This window comes from Chiloscyllium punctatum, chromosome 12 (assembly GCF_047496795.1).
Source record: "Chiloscyllium punctatum isolate Juve2018m chromosome 12, sChiPun1.3, whole genome shotgun sequence".
In the NCBI taxonomy this organism is placed as follows: domain Eukaryota; kingdom Metazoa; phylum Chordata; class Chondrichthyes; order Orectolobiformes; family Hemiscylliidae; genus Chiloscyllium; species Chiloscyllium punctatum.
The window spans coordinates 16,333,288-16,348,851 of NC_092750.1; the positions used below are offsets into that span (position 1 = coordinate 16,333,288).

Sequence of the window (15,564 nt, forward strand, 5' to 3'; positions counted from 1 at the left end):
GACGTACACGGTGGCCGTTAACGGTCGCACTTATTTCCAATTGTCGCTCCTGGACCATCCGCTTCTACATTCTTTATCGTTATTATCGTTTGCCCGTCAGTCAAATCTGAAATAGATAAACAGATTCTCTCCCGATCCTCCTGAACCGCTGGAAAACCAAGGAACAAATATATAGAGAGATCTCAGATTTGTGTAAGAATAACAAGGATGTTAATAGTAGGTGATTTTAATTTTCCAAACATTACGGTTGCCTCAGTCAATGTTAAAAGTTTGGATGGTGAAGACTTTGTTGAATGTGTTCAAGAAAACTTTATCAATTTGTAAATCAATTTTCTTTATCAATTTGATCCTCTTGGATGAAACTATGGTTAAATTTAAAATACAGCTGGATAGTGTGAAGATAAAATCTTATATTAGGGTGTGCTTGAATAAAGGGGACTGTGATAGAATGAGGGAGACCCTGTCTAACGTTGACGACTGGAAACACTGACTTTATGGTGCGACAGTTGACGAGCACTATGAAGCAGACAAAAGATGGGGAATTATAGACCAGTGAGCTTAACCTCTACTGCAGAAAATGCTTGAATCTATTATCAAGGAAGAAATAGCAGGGCATCTCGAAGGAAATTGTCCCATTATACAGACGCAGCATGTGTCCACAAAGGGCAGATCATGCTTGACATACCTTTTGGAATTCTATGAAGGCACTTCAAGCAAGGTGGACAACGGGGACCCAGAGGACAAAGGTGCAAAGAGTGGGGATAAATGAGTGCTATTCTGGCTGGCAATCAGTGACTCGTGGTATGCCTCAGGGATCATTGTTGGGACCACAATTATTGACAATTTATACAGATGATTTGGAGTTGGGGACCACATGTACAGTGGCCACTGCTTATTCCAAGCAAAAATAATATAATCACTTGGAAGTAATCTGAAGTATATTATGTACACCAATTACGTATTGAACAGTAACCAGACCAACCTCTTGAACTTCTTTGTGGAAGTGATAACACAAGTATACTGGGAGAGCCCTACACATGATGCGCCTTAGCATTAAGAAAGTTCTTTCAATGTTTCACATTTTTTAAACTGTAAGTTATTGGGATTTAAGATGAACTTGGAAAATATAAGAAGCTAACTGAAGGTTAGAAAATAAGGGTACTTGTGAGAGTTGTGACAGAGTGAATAAAGAATTGAGTGGAATATCTCATGCTTGGTATTGCAAGCAGTACTATGAGTGACCTGGACTTAGGAAGTTAAATCAAAGTGATAAATTTGGAGATGATGTGGTTGCACTTGAGGCAGCTCAAAATACGTAATGAGCCTGACAAAATGTGCCTGGAAAGCTAAAGTTAATGTTTGTCATCCTATGAAAGGAACCCGCAGGAAGAGGAGCTTCTTTCCATAAAACATAGGAGTGGAAGCAAGGCCATTCGGCCCATCGAGTCCGCTCAGCCATTTAATCATAGCTTATGGGCTTTTCAATTCCACTTACCTGCGCTCTCCCCATAGCCCTTAATTCCTTGCAAGATCAAGAATTTCAATCAGGACTCCCGCCCACCTTCCAAGGATCCCTTCACGCACCTCCAACACACTCCATCCACCTGGACACCCCATGCTGGCCTATTACCCACCCTCAATCTTTTCAATTCCAACTGCCGCTGAGACATTAACCGCCTCAACTTGTCTACCTCCCTCCCCTACTCCAACCTCTCACCCTCACAACATGCAGCCCTCCACCCCCTCTGCTCCAATCGCAACCTCACCATCAAACCAGCGGTAGTTTGGCGCACTGACCTCTACGCCACTGAAGCCAGACAGCAACTCGAAGACAACAACTCCCACCCCCCATCACCAAACCATCATGTCCCAGAACATACACAACCTCATCACCTCAGGAGATCTCCCACCCACAGCTTCCAACCCCGTTGTCTGGAAATCCCGCAGCACCCGATTCTACCTCCTTCCCAAGATCCATAAGCCTGATCACCCTGGCCAACCCATTGTCCCAGTCTGCCCCTGCCCCACCAAACTCACCTCCAACAACCTTGATACTGTCCTATCCCCCCTAGTCCAGGAACTCCCCACATACATTCGAGACACCACCCACGCTCTCCACCTCCTCCAAGACTTCTGTTTCCCAGGCCCCCAATGCCTTATCTTCACATGCACATCCAATCCCTCTCCACCTCCATCCGCCATGACCAGGGCCTCCAAGCCCTCCGTTTCTTCCTCTCCCGACGTTCCCAACATTACCACTCACCCTTAACAATTTGACCTTCGAATCCTTCCACTTCCTCCAGATGAAAGGGGTAGCCATGGGCACCTGTATGGGCCCCAGCTATGCCTGTCTCTTTGTCGGCTATGGAGAACAGTCCATCTTCCGTAGTTACATCGGCATCACTTCCCACCTCTTCCTCCGCTACATTGATGACTGCATCGGTGCCACCTCATGCTCTCGCAAGGAGGTTGAGCAATTCATCAACTTCACCAACACATTCCACCCCGTCCTTAAATTCATCTCCGATACCTCCCTCCCCTTCCTGGACCTCTCCATCTCCATCAATGGTGACTGACTCAACACTGACATTTTCTACAAACCCACCAACTCCCACAGCTACTTGGATGACACCTCCTCCCACCCTGCCTCCTGCAAAAATGCTACTCCGTATTCCCAAAACCTGCGCCCACACCTCCCCCCTCATCTCCATCCAAGGCCCCAAAGGAGCCTTCCACATCCATCAAAGTTTCACCTGAACATCCACCAATGTCATTGTATCCGTTGGATACAATGTATTGTATCCGTTGCTCCCAATGGTGTCTCCTCTACACTGGGGAGACTGGATGCCTTCCCGCAGACCACTTTAGGGAACATCTCCGGGACACCCGTATCAGTCAACCCCACAGCTTCATGGTCCAACATTTCAACTCCCCCCCCCCACTCTCCCAAGGACATGCAGGTCATGGGCCTCCTCTGCCACCACTCCCTCACCACCCAACGCCTGCAAGAAGAAGGCCTCATCTTCTGCCTTGGATCACTTCAACCCCAGGGCATCAATATGGACTTTACCAGTTTCATAATTTCCCCTCCCCCCACCTTACCCCAATTCCAACCTTCCAGCTCAACACCATCCTCCAGACCTGTCCTACCTGCCAGTCTTCCTTCCCACCTATCCGCTCTATCCTCCTCTCTGACTTACCACCTTCATCCTCACCCCCATCCATCTATTGTACTCTTTGCTACCTTCTCCCCAGGCCCACCCCCGCTCCCATTTATTTCTCCACCCTGGAGGTTCCGTGCCTTCATTCCTAATGCCCAAAACATCGATTTTCCTGCTCCTCAGATGCTGCCTGACCTGCTGTGCTTTTCCAGTACCACCCTAATCTAGACTCTGATTTCCAGTATCTGCAGTCCTCACTTTTGCCAAGAATTTATCAACCTCTGCCTTGAAGACACCCAACGTCCCAGCCACCACTGCATTCCGTGGCAATGAATTCCACAAGCCCACCACTCTGGCTGAAGAAATGTCTCCTCATTTCCTTCTAAATTGATCCCCTTTAATTTTAAGGCTGTGCCCACGGGTCCTAGTCTCCCCATCTAACAGAACCAACTTCCCAGCGTGACCCTTTCTAAGCCATGCATTATCTGGTAAATTTCTATTCATTCTCCCCTCAACCTTCTAAACTGTAATGAATACAGTCCCAGGATCCTGAGCAAATCATCATATGTTCGGCCTACCATTCCGGGGATCATCCGTGTGAATCTCCGCTGGACACAGTGCAGTGCCAATATGACCTTCCTGAAGTGTGAGGCCCAAAATTGGATACAGTATTCTAAATGGGGCCTAACTAGAGCTTTATAAAGTCTCAGAAGCATGTCGATGTTTTTACATTCCAATCTTCTTTAAATAAATGACAACATTACATTTGCGTTCTTAACCACGGACTCAACCTGCAAGTCAACTTTTAGAGAATCCTGGACTAGCACTCCCAGATCCCTTTGTACTTTGGCTTTATGAATTTTTTCACCCTTTAAAAAAATGTCCATGCCTGTATTCTTTTTTTCAAAGTGCAAGACTTCACACTTACTCATGTTGAACTTCATCAAAGGCGGCATGATGGCTCTGTGGTTATCACTGCAACCTCACAGCACCAGGGAATCAGGTTCAATTCCTGCCTCGGGTGACTGTCTGTGTGGACTTTGCGAGCATTCTCCCCATGTTTGCGTGGGTTTACTCTGGTTTCCTCCCACAATCCAAAGATGTGCAGGTCATGTGAATTGGCATGCTAAATTGCCCAATCCATGCCAGTACCTCACTTCAAACACTTTGGGCTCTCACCTTACTCAGTAGCCTCCCGTGAGGCACCTTATCAAAGGCTTTTTGGAAGTCTAGATAGGTAACATCCACTGGGTTTCCCTAGTCTAACCTACTTGTTATCTCTTCAGAGAATTCTAACAGGTTTGTCAGATAAGGCCTCCCCTTACTGAATTCATGTTGACTTGTTCTAATCCGAGTGAGTGCGTAAAGCCTTTTGAAATTGGATGAGATATTATATTCATTATTTATCAGTTCTGCACAGAGAGAAATTCGAGGAATTACATTCACTCACCATTATCTACAAGGATAGGACATAGACTTCTGTGGATAACAAAAGATGCCGATGCTACTCCCATGTAATGCGAAGGACCATACAATTAATATATTGAGGACAGTGAGTGAAATAAAGATGGGGTCGGGGCTGAACTCCTGAGTAAGCAGATATGCAGACACTGAGGGCTGAGTGCATTATTCCTGCAAAATATGGGAATATCTAACAATGCTTTTATTTAAAATGATGTCTTCAGATTCAAATGTGTTTATGATGACAATTTGTTCTTATTGCGTCTTCATTTCTGGAAATACATTTAACAGTCTTTACATGAAAACAACATTGTATTATCAAACATCTTTAACCTAATACAGAATAATTAATTTTAGAGGTTAAAAAAAGTCATAATGAGGGTTTTGGCAACAAATAAGCTGTCATGAGCAAAGTCAGATGACGTCACAGAGGTAGAAATTGTCTGTTAGTGATGGTATGGAGAAGGTTATCATGTATGACACCAAAATTGCAACCAGTCTTGTTCAGCCCCAAATAGGTTTCAAGGGGAAGGGATGGAGCCAGTGAACAGAGTTTGCTGTGAGTTCACTATTTATTGAAGGAAATTTCTGTTCATTCAGCACAGTGGGTAGGGAGATCTGGGTGTCATCGGCATACAGACGATAACAGATTTTCTTTGGTGATGTCACTGTCTGTAGATTTGGAATAACGCACTTTAGACACCAGGAGTTATAGGGTAATTAAACGCCAAGATTAGAGTAGTGCTGGAAAAGCACAGCCGGTCATGCAGCTTCCAAGGAGCAGGAATATCGACGTTTTGGGCAGGAGCCCTTCATCAGGAAATTTCTCCTGTCCAAAATGTCGATTTTCCTGCTCCTCGGATGCTGCCTGACCGGCTGTGCTTTTCCAGTACCACTCTAATCTTGACGGTGATCTCCAGCATCTGCAGTCCTCACTTTCGCCTAGGTAATTAAGCACCACCCAGTGAGTCTGTGCAGGTAACCATGAGGCAACTTCCAGCTAAATGAAGCAAATTTTGGTTTGAAGTCTGACACGTGCACAATTGATAATTAGATAGCTGATGAATAACAGTTATAAAGAAAGAGTTTGTATCTATATGGTAAACCTTCATGACTTTAAGATAATTAAAGTATTTCACAGTGAAGTCATTATTATGTAGACTGATTTGGCAACCAATTTACATATAGCTAGACCTCACAAATAACTGAAATAAATGATCAGTTGATCTGTTTTTGGTGGTATTAATTGAGGGATAATTTTTGGCACAGAGAACAAGATAGTGTGGAATATTTTATGTTCATCTGAGCTGGTAGGTAATCCTTAGGTTAATGTTTCTCCTGAAATGTAGGACTTCAGCCAATTTAAGCACTCTCTTTTAATGTGCTGAAGTTTCAGTCTCATTTTCTTTATTCTTGAATGGGAGGTGGCCATTGTTAGCAAATTGTTACCATCCCAAATTGTCCTAGAACTGATTGGCTCTGCAGCCATTTCAGAGAACAGTTAAGAGTCAACCATATTTCTGTTGGTCAGAAATCATGTAGGCCAACTCAGGCAGGATGGCGGTAGTTTTTTCCTGAAGGACATTAGTGAACCAAATTGATTTTAAAACAATCCACAGTGGTTACATTGCTGCCATCAGACTTGCTTTTCATTCTAGATTTTTCTTGAAATCAAATTTTACTATCTACCATGGTGAGATTTAAACCCATTTCCCCAGAACATTAGCTTGGGGCTCTTTATTACCAGTACAGTGATATTACCACTGTCACCGGAGCCAAAATGTTAACTTTGATTTCTCTTCACAGATGCTGCCAGATCTGCTAAGCTTTTCCAGCAACTTCTGCTTTTATTTCTGACATTACCACTGTGTCCACCTCCCTATATGTTTAAGTCCTGAAGTGTGCTATAGTATCATTATCCATGTTTGCAGTACACTAGATACTCACAGTTGGCGAGAATTCCTGATGAAGGGCTTTTGCCCAAAACGTCGATTTCGCTGCTCGTTGGATGCTGCCTGAACTGCTGTGCTCTTCCAGCACCACTAATCGAGAATTCAAAAGAATCTACTGAATATTCTAGATGTAATCTTTGTTGAAAGTATTCAGTTTCCACACCAAGGAAATCAGTTGAAATTGATTTAAGATGTCACTTTGTATTGCGATGTTTCATCTGGTGAAATTCCTGACAACTTGCAGTATAAAGCCACTGTTAAAAGGAATAGGAACTTGGAACTGACAAAACCTTGTTATGCTGGATTTTTTAGTGTGTGCACTCGAGTTTCTAAGTAAACTGCATCAGTCTCTCTACCCCCAAGCAGATATCATTGAAAGAGGTAGGACTGATGGCAATCTTTACAATTGTCAGTTCAGCTCAACATTAGTCTCTGACTACATGGGTTTAGACATCATTTTAGAGGTGATGGCAAGTAATTTAGGTTCATGCTTTACTATTGTACTGAGGGAGTACAGTGTTTGTCAACAACATTCACTTGCAGTTTATTAAGCGTAAAGCTTTCTAGAACATTGAGAAAGGCACGATATAAGTGCAATTGCTGTCTTTCTTTTTCAGCTGTCCCCTTTTCTGCCAAATTCTCATAGATTTGCCCTTCGTAAGCCCTAAAGCTTTGAGACTTCAATATTGAAACTTTAATACCATGTAACCATGATCTGATCCACGTTGATATCCCTACTTAAGACTCCTCACTTTGCTCCAGTAGTACTGAATTTATCAATTCCTTTTCCTCTTCTTTTGAAAATTACTGATTTTCTGTCTTTCTGGGAGCTGTCAGATTTGCTGCTTGGGGGTCCAAGCAGCATTGCAAATTGCTTTTCTGTGATATCAGGTTGTGGAAGGATTCAATTCAGATTGGAACTTCTGTCAAACTGGTTGTATAATGTACAGATGAGGAATTTAGGTTGCATGACAAGATTTATTGGGTATGGGATCTGAAAAGAGCCATACCATATGGCCCAGAGTAGGGAATGTGACCTTAGCCAAAAGCAAATATGGCTAAGCTAAATGATTAGCTAAACGAAAGCAGTGTAGCCAACCTTCCAGGATCATACTAGATTCTTTAAATTTAATGTCCTGGACCATGTTGAGCCGAGGAAAATAAAATCATAAGATTGATTTTTTTTTTGTTTTCTTGCTCTATTTCTCATCAAAACATTGCAGATGGGAAAGAGAAAAGAAGTCTCTTTACTTGGATAGAATGATTGGGGTGGAGGTGGGAACAGCTCATCTTGAAATTCAAATTCACTTGAAGTGTAAGAAACTAGAGTACCACAATACCATTCTGGAATTAAACAAAGGAAATTAGGCAGACATAAGGACTGACTTGTCCATAGCGGGCTGGGTGGGAAGACTAAAAGGTTGATGAGCAATGGCAGATGTTTAAGGAAATCAAATAAAATTTATTCAAAGAGGGAGGAAAGATTGTAAGGGGGGAATAAATAAACATCCATGGCTAAGGAATGAAGTTAAAGAATATAAAGACAAAGCTAAGGCATACCATTTTGCAAGGGGGAATGGCAGTCCGGAAGTTGAAGAAACTTTTAAAGCTCAAAGGGTGACTAAAAAAGTTATAAAAGAGCAAAGGTAAATATTGAAAGAAAACTAGCACAAGATATAAAAATAGATAGCAAAAGCTTCTCTGAGTAAATTAATGAAGTGAATGTTCGTCCCTTGGAGGATGACTGGTGAGTTAATATTGGGGAACATAGAATTGGCAAAGTCATTTAATCAATATTTGCATTGGTTTTCATAGTGAATGACAGTAGCTCCAACTCAAGTATAAGAAGAAATGCAGAAGTTATAGAAAGAGAGGAACTTAAAATAACCATTATCAGAAGGGAAAAATTACTGAGTAAACCATTGGGTTTGAAGGGACACAGGTGACAAGGGTCTGAAGGCCTACATCCTAGGATCTGAAATAGAGATGGTAGATCCATTAGTTATAATATTCCAAAACTCCCCAGATGAGAGAAAGACTCCACTGTTTGAGAAAAATGCTAATGTAACATACTTATTCAAAAAGGGAGAGATGCAGAAAGTAGGAAACTACAGTCTAGATAGTTTAACACATTGTTAGGAAATTGTTAGAATTGATATTAGGAAGAAATAGGACATTTGGAAAGTCAAAATACGATCCATCTGAGTCAGCATGGTTTTATGAAGAGTTGAAGAACGTGGTGCTGGAAAAGCACAGCCGGTCAGGCCAAATCTGAGGAGCCCCGTTTCAGGTATAAGCCCTCAGATGCTGCCTGACTGGCTGTGCTTTTCCAGCACCACACTCTTCGACTCTGATCTCCAGCACCTCCAGTCCTCACTTTCTCCTGGTTTTATGAAGAGTAAATCATGTTTGACTAATTTATCAGAGTTCTTTGAAGACATAAAAAGCAATTTGTCTCAGGGAGATTCTGTAGATGAAGACTGGACCTCTAGAGGGCATCGAGAAAGGTCCACACAAAAAATTACGAGGTAAGATTATATGGGGTTAGGTGTAATTTATTAGTTTGGATTGAGGATTAGCTTGGATAATGGCTAGGCCAGGGCACCTGACAGCGGCGAGCTTGGTCCCAGCGCAGGTTCCTGCATCAATGGCGGAGGCTGCTCAGCAAGATTGGCCCTGCATCAACTAATGGCGATGGTGTTGATGGAGGCAAGATGGTACCAGAAAGTGGCAACTCTTTGTTTCAGCGGCAGTGGTGCAGCCAAGCATAGTTGCAGCAGTGTCACCAGTTAAACAGCAGCCAGTCAAGGTATTGGGGTGGAGGAGCTTGAATCAAGACCCATGGCTGAGCTAGAAGTGGCAGCTGAGCCAAAGACCACCTAACTTTATTGTGATAAGACGATAATATGAACTTTATTGTTTATTATTCTGGCTTTATATTCTGTATTTTGGTTTATTTTCTGTGTCTTAAGATGGTGCCAGAGAGTGGTGATACTAAACAACCTTTTTAACTGATAATAAATTGAGATTTGTTAACCAACAGAAAGCACAGAGTCAGGATAAATTATTTGGTTGGCAAGAAGTAAATAGTGTGGTGTCACAGAGTCTGGTTCTTGACCCCTAACTATTTACAATCTGTATTAATCAATTAGACATGGGAATGGAAAGTACTATAGTCAAATTTTGCAGATGAGGAAAGTAGGAGGAAAAGTAAATTGCTATGGAGAAATAAGAAAATTACAAATGGATATAGAAAAGGGGAAAAACTTTGGCAGATTACTTTTAATGTAGATAAGTGAGGTAATCCACTTTGGACGGGGAAAAGGAGGGCAACTTATTATCTAAATGGAGAGAAACTTCAGAGTGCTTCAGTGCAGAAGGATGTGGGTGTCTTTGTGCATGAATTGCAGAAAACTAGTACGAAAGTACAGCAGGTAATAAGAAAGACAGTTGGGGTTTTGGCATTTATTGCTGAAGGAATAGAGTATAAAAGTAGGAAGTGTTGCTGCAACTGTACAAAGCTGTACAAACTGTGAGACTGTACCTGGAGTCCTGTATTCAATTTTGGTCACCTTACTTGAGGAGGGATGTCGTTGTATTGGAAGCAGTTCAGAGGAGGTTCACTAGATTGATTCTAGAGATGAGCAAACTGTGTAATGAAAAGAGATGGAGTATTTAAACTTATACTCTCTGGAGTTGAGAAGAATGAGAGGAATCTAGTTGAGGTATATGATACTCAAGGAGATTGACAAAGTAGATGTAGAAAGGATGTTTACTCATGGGGTAATTTAGAGCAAGAGGTTGTATTTTATGATAATGGATCGCAGATTTAAAACAGAAGGAAGGAGAAAATTACTTCTCTGAAACAATGCTGTGTGTCTAGAATTCATAACCACAGAATGCCGAGGATGCTAGGACATTGAGTACATTTAAGAAGATGGACAGATTTTAATAAGTAATGGATTGAAGGATTCTGGAGAGCAGGCAGAAAAGTGGAGCAGAGCTCTGGAGTTGATCTGACCTGCTGCGCTTTTCCAGTAACACATTTTTCAGCTCTGATCTCCAGCATCTGCAGTCCTCACTTTCTCGGAGTTGAGATCAGCCATGTTTGTTTTGAATGGTGGAGCAGGCTCTAGCTGCTGAACTGCCTACTTCTGCTCTTAGTTCTTATGCCAGAGAGTGACAACACTAAACAATACTTTTCACATCCACTAATATCATTTATTGTATCCGTTGCTCCCGATGCAGTCTCCTCTACATTGGGGAGACTGGGCGCCTCCTAGCAGAACGCTTTAGGGAACATCTCCGGGACACCCGCACCAATCAACCACACCGGCCCGTGGCCCAACATTTCACCTCCCCCTCCCACTCTGCCAAGGACATGGAGGTCCTGGGCCTCCTTCACCGCCGCTCCCTCACCACCAGACGCCTGGAGGAAGAACGCCTCATCTTCCGCCTCGGAACACTTCAAACCTAGGGCATCAATGTGGACTTCAACAGTTTCCTCATTTCCCCTTCCCCCACCTCACCCTAGTTCTAAACTTCCAGCTCAGCACTGTCCCCATGACTTGTCCGGACTTGTCCTACCTGCCTATCTTCTTTTCCACCTATCCACTCCATCCTCTCCTCCCTGACCTATCACCTTCATCCCCTCACCCATTGTACTCTATGCTACTTTCTCCCCACCCCCACCCTCCTCTAGCTTATCTCTCCACGCTTCAGACTCACTGCCTTTATTCCTGATGAAGGGCTTTTGCCTGAAATGTCGATTTTGAAGCTCCTTGGATGCTGCCTGAACTGCTGTGCTCTTCCAGCACCACTAATCCAGAATCTGGTTTCCAGCATCTGCAGTCATTGTTTTTACCTTACTGTATTTGTAGTAGATACACATGACAATAAATTCATCAAATAATATGGACCTCCATTTCCAACAGTAGTGAAATTTTGCTTTTGGAAAATTCAAGAACTGATTAGTGCATAACTTAGCCTACAGTTCAGTGACTACTGATTTAATTTAAGGGTCACCACACTTCAGGAACGATGTTGTGAAAGACAGTCCTTCAACGGTTTGAATTGAATTCACGCTGATATATACCGCAAACCAACATCCAATTCAATAAATCGGTTTCTGTGAATTGAATAATCATGTTTGACTATGCTGAAAAGCACCATATAATGTGCAAAAAAATAAGGCGGAGAATATTGTAGCACGATGTTATTGTCTAGGCTAGAAAGTTTGTGTTCAAGTCTCATCTGCAGCCAGAAATTTGTGAACGTGACATTGTAATGAAGGCACGCCCATATTACTTCTGCGCCATTTTATTGTGTTGTGCTTTTGTTGGAGTGAAAAGGGAGAAAACTGGAGGACTACGACTCCCAGAATGCAAAGTGTGGTTAACCGATCCTGAGGGTGGGCCGTGTCGCGGTGCGTTTCGGGAAAGACGGACGCCATCTTATCTCCGTGTCTCTCCCACTGTGTTCTGTTTGTGTATGTAATGGCGGTTGGTTGTCTTGATGGGAGTTGAGCCTTAGACCGAGCTAGTCAATTTGGGTATGAGATTCTTGCTACCGAGCGCCTTACGTGGTAGTGAAGGAGACAGGTGACGTCTGTCGGGTTTTCAGAGGAGCAGTGGTGACGAGTTGGGTGACCGACGGTCATAAAGTTTCAGCAGCTTCGTCTGGGTAAGGGAGGCCTATTGCAGTACAGGGAGAGTGGTGGGTTGCTCTTGCAAAGTTGTTTTCCGTTCAGTGTCATTGTCTTTCACGACGGAAATAATCAGTCAGTTTATAGAAAGAGTGCCCGCATTCATTTATGCAGCATTAGAGTTTACAGTGACTCGTGTGTTGTTTATGTTTAACACCGTTTTATGTATTCGATTGTTTTTTTTTCCGTTTCATTTGCATTTATAATAATTTTCATTTTGGAATCAACTGGCGTGTTCCAAAAAAAACTTGTGATTCCTAGAGGTATTACCTCATTTATTTTTGTATTTCTGATTTGGCTACAGACTCCAAAGACGACATGGACTGTCATTTTTGTGCCAAATTACAAACAACGGGAAACACTGGGGCTGGTGTTCAAAATGTAGGTTTTGTGGCACAATTTGAAACGAAAGGGACTTCAGGTTTCGGTACTTGTAGGCTCCTCATCCAGCTCTTGTTTGTGAATCTCTCCATGGTCTCTCCGCTCCCTACGTTTATAATCTCCAGGTCAAAAGCAACCTGGGATATCCATTATAGTTGATTCTAGATCTTGACTCTTGGGCAAGTGTAGCAAACAGTTTATTCGAAGTGGATTTTGCTATTGAAGGAAGGCTTGCCAGAAAATGTAACTTCGTGCTTTTTTTTTGAAGTGTCTCAGGATTTTTTTTTGTATTTCCCCTGAGTATAATTGTTTAATATAACTTGAGTGGTTACATCTCTGCATGGCATGGTTCTGAAGAAGAGTGACTGGACCTGAAACATTAACTTTGATTTCTGTCCACAGATACTGTGAGACCTGTGGTTTACCAGCAATTTCTATTTTTGATTTTAAAAAAATAAGTTTTGAAATTACACACCATTTCTAGATCATTAACCTGGAAAAAAGTCATCAAATAATATCAATCCACCCTAAGAACATTACTGCTTTTAGATTAACCTGAGACACTCATGACTCATGTTCATATCATTAAACCAAGCTGATACAAACTGATGGAGGTTTTCATTTTTCATAGTAGCTGTTAGGTATTTAGAATTTCTGAATATTGAAATTTTTTTATGGCAGCTGAATTTGTCATCGTTCATCACTGGGGTACTGTGGGATAAGGTTCTGGTCGTTCTGCCTTTTCTCTTTTTAATCTTTGTCACCATCTTGGGTGGCCATACACAGTCTTGATGTGTCACTTGTTCTGTGTTTCTTCTAATACTTTTTTTGTGTTTTGCTTGTTTTGTGAAGATTTATCTCCCCCTGTTGAATGTGTGCCATGGATTAGCCCTCCTGCTCTGAAAGCTGAGTATTATTGATATTTAGGCTTATCTCCTTGGGAGGGGAGGAGGGTAGTAAAGGATTAGGTGTGTGTTTGTAAGGGACACTTTCTAAATAATTACATTTAATGCTTGTTCATACATGGGCGATATTAAATAAGATGAGATTCTGAAGTTACTGAGCTTATGCTCAAAACGTAGATCCTCCTGCACCTCGGATGCTGACTGACCAGCTGTACATTTCCACCTCCAGACTTTTCGGCTCTGATCTCCAGCATGTGCAATCCTCACTTTCTCCTGAGGTTACTGAGCCTCTTCACAAAAATGCATACTGTAAAGAAGTAGAGTTCACAGTTCTTTTTCGAGGAAAAGTCTGACTATTTTTACTTGTTTGCCTCAATATTCAAAGAGATTACTGAAGCACATTGGATTGGTCTCTAGATCATCTTGAATTGTATTTATTGTCACGTGTACCAAGGCACAGTGAAAAGTTTTGTCTTGCGAGCATTACAGGCAGATCAGAGTTAAGTAGCATCGGTAAGTAAATAATGGGTAAACAGCAGCAAAAATAAAAACACAAGTAGACGCAAATGTTAAGAGTTTGAGAGTTCATTCAGTATTCTAACAGTAGGATAGAAACTGTTTTGAAACCAGCTGGTGCATGTGTTCAGACTTCTGTACCTTCTCCCGATGGTAGATGTAGAAAAACATTGCCAGGGTGGGATAGATCTTTGAGAATGTTGGTGGCCTTTCCTTGACAGCGGGCCTGGTCGATGGATTCTTTGATGGGAGGTTGGCCTCTGTGTTTTTCTGGGCCGAGCTCACCGCTGTCTGTAACTGTCGATGCTCTTGAATGGTACAGTTGCCATACCAGGTAGTGATACATCCAGACAGAATGCTCTCGTTGGCGTACCTATAAAGGTTGGCAAGGGTATTTGCCATCATGTCAAATTTCTTCAGCTGCCTGAAGAAGAAAAGTTGTTGGGCCTTTGTAACCAGTGCGTCCGCATGAGTCCAAGAAAAGCTTGTTGTGGATGACCACTCCCAGGAGCTTGACACTCTCCACTTGTTCTACCTCTGTGCTGTTAACGTGTAGGGGGGCATGAGTAACATCCTGCCAGAAGTCAGTAATGAGTTCCTTGATTTTGCCGGCATTGAGAGCTAGGTTGTTCTCAGTGCACCATTATTCCAGGTCTTCCACCTCCTGTCTGTAGTCTGTTTTATCGCCATCTGAGATTCGACCGACTATGGTGGTGTCATCAGTGAACTTGTAAATGGTGTTAGTCTGGTATTTGGCAACACAGTCATGGGTATACAGTGAGTACAGTAGGGGGCTGAGTACACACCCCTGAGGGGCTCCAGTGTTGAGATTGAAATATTGTCCCCAATCTTCACTGATTGTGGCCTGAGAATCAGGAAACTGAGATTAGATTCCCTACAGTATGGAAACAGGCCCTTTGGCCCAACAAGTACACACAGACCCTTGGAAGAGTAACCCACCCAGAGCCATTCCCTACCTTATATTTACCCCTGACTAATGCACCTTACACCATGACAATTTAGCATGGCCAATTCACCTGACCTACACATCTTTGGATTGTGGGAGGAAACCCACACAGACATGAGAAGGTGCAAACTCCACACAGACAGTCACCCGAGGCTGGAATTGAACCCGGGTCCGTGGCACAGTGAGGCAGCAGTGCTAACCACTGAGCACTATGCCGCCCACAACTGAGGATCCAGTTACAGAGAGTGGGACTTAGTCTGAGATCACCAAGTTTAGTAATCAGTCTCGAGGGGATAATAGTGTTGAAGGCTGAACTGTCGTCAATGAGTAGGATTCTTACGGAGCTGTTCTTGGTGTCAGGCTGTTCTAGGGAGAAGTGAAGTGATACGGCATCTGATGTGGATCTGTTGATCCGATAGGCAAATTGGAGTGGGTCAAGAGTAGTGGGGAGGCTGGAGTTGATTAATGCCATGACCAACTTTTCAAAAGCACTTCATTGCCACCAAAATTAGGGCCA

The 15,564-nt window shown here is 42.8% G+C and overlaps 1 protein-coding gene across 4 annotated transcripts in view; it reads left to right on the forward strand.

Moving 5' to 3' along the window:
- Positions 1-15,564, forward strand: part of LOC140483628 (RNA-binding protein 5-like) — a 56,830-nt gene continuing 41,266 nt past the window's right edge. Inside the window, exon 1 of one of the 4 annotated variants that reach the window (XM_072581925.1) lies at positions 1-216. The gene's annotated coding sequence lies outside the window, so the exon portion shown is untranslated. Of the gene's footprint in view, positions 217-12,018; positions 12,257-15,564 lie in introns of those variants that run through there. The other 3 variants (XM_072581927.1, XM_072581924.1, XM_072581926.1) reach the window with 3 other exon arrangements.